The sequence below is a fragment of the Camelina sativa genome, chromosome 17 (assembly GCF_000633955.1).
Source record: "Camelina sativa cultivar DH55 chromosome 17, Cs, whole genome shotgun sequence".
NCBI classification, from domain to species: domain Eukaryota; kingdom Viridiplantae; phylum Streptophyta; class Magnoliopsida; order Brassicales; family Brassicaceae; genus Camelina; species Camelina sativa.
The window spans coordinates 32,822,983-32,823,836 of record NC_025701.1 but is presented as its reverse complement, the minus strand read 5'-3'; positions in this window follow the sequence as shown (position 1 = coordinate 32,823,836).

The window sequence follows — 854 nt, the reverse complement described above, 5'->3', positions numbered from 1 at the left end:
TAACATGACTTTGGAGGCGAGACCAGTGAGGGTTCTCGAGAGGAGGATCAAGGAACTTCGGAAGAAGAAGATTCCTTTGATGAGAGTCCTTTGGGACTGTGATGGTGTGGAGGAGCAGACTTGGGAGCCTGAAGCAAGGATGAAGGCAAGGTTTAAGAAGTGGTATGAGAAGCAACCACGACTTGAGCTTGCCTAGTCTGGTTCCGTCTGTAATCCGTGGCTGGAGCGGGAATGGAGTATTCCAGCCCATCTCTCTTGTTACTCGGTCACTTGGGGTGGTTGGTTGTGCGACTCAGTAACAAGATGAGGTGGTGCTCGGGGTAAAAAGTTTCCGTGAGGCGGGGTTTGGGGGAAAGTTTCCCGAAATAGAAGTTTCCTAAAGTGGAAAGGTTCCAGAAATGGAAAGTGCTATTTATGGAAAGTTTTCGGGAGAGAGAATTTGTCCATTTTTAGCGGTGGGAAGCCTTGGAGGGGGCTTGTGTGGCCTTTGTGGCGGACTTTTGAGTCAGTGTGCCGTGTGCGGCGGTCTTTTTAGACAATGTGTGGTCTTTGTGACAGGTTTTTTAGCCAGAGTGCCTTTGTGGCGGTCCTCTTTAGGACATTTGTGTGGCCTTGGTGGCGGTCCTCTTTAGGACATTTGTGTGGCCTTGGTGGCGGTCCTCTTTAGGACATTTGTTTGGCCTTTGTGGCGGGCTGTTTAGCCAGAGTGTCTTTGTGACGGTCCTCCGGGACAGATGGCCTTTGTGGCGGGCTTTTTAGCCAGAGTGTCTTTGTGACGGTCCTTTGGGACAGATGGCCTTTGTGGCGGGCTTTTTAGCCAGAGTGTCTTTGTGACGGTCCTTCGGGACAGATGG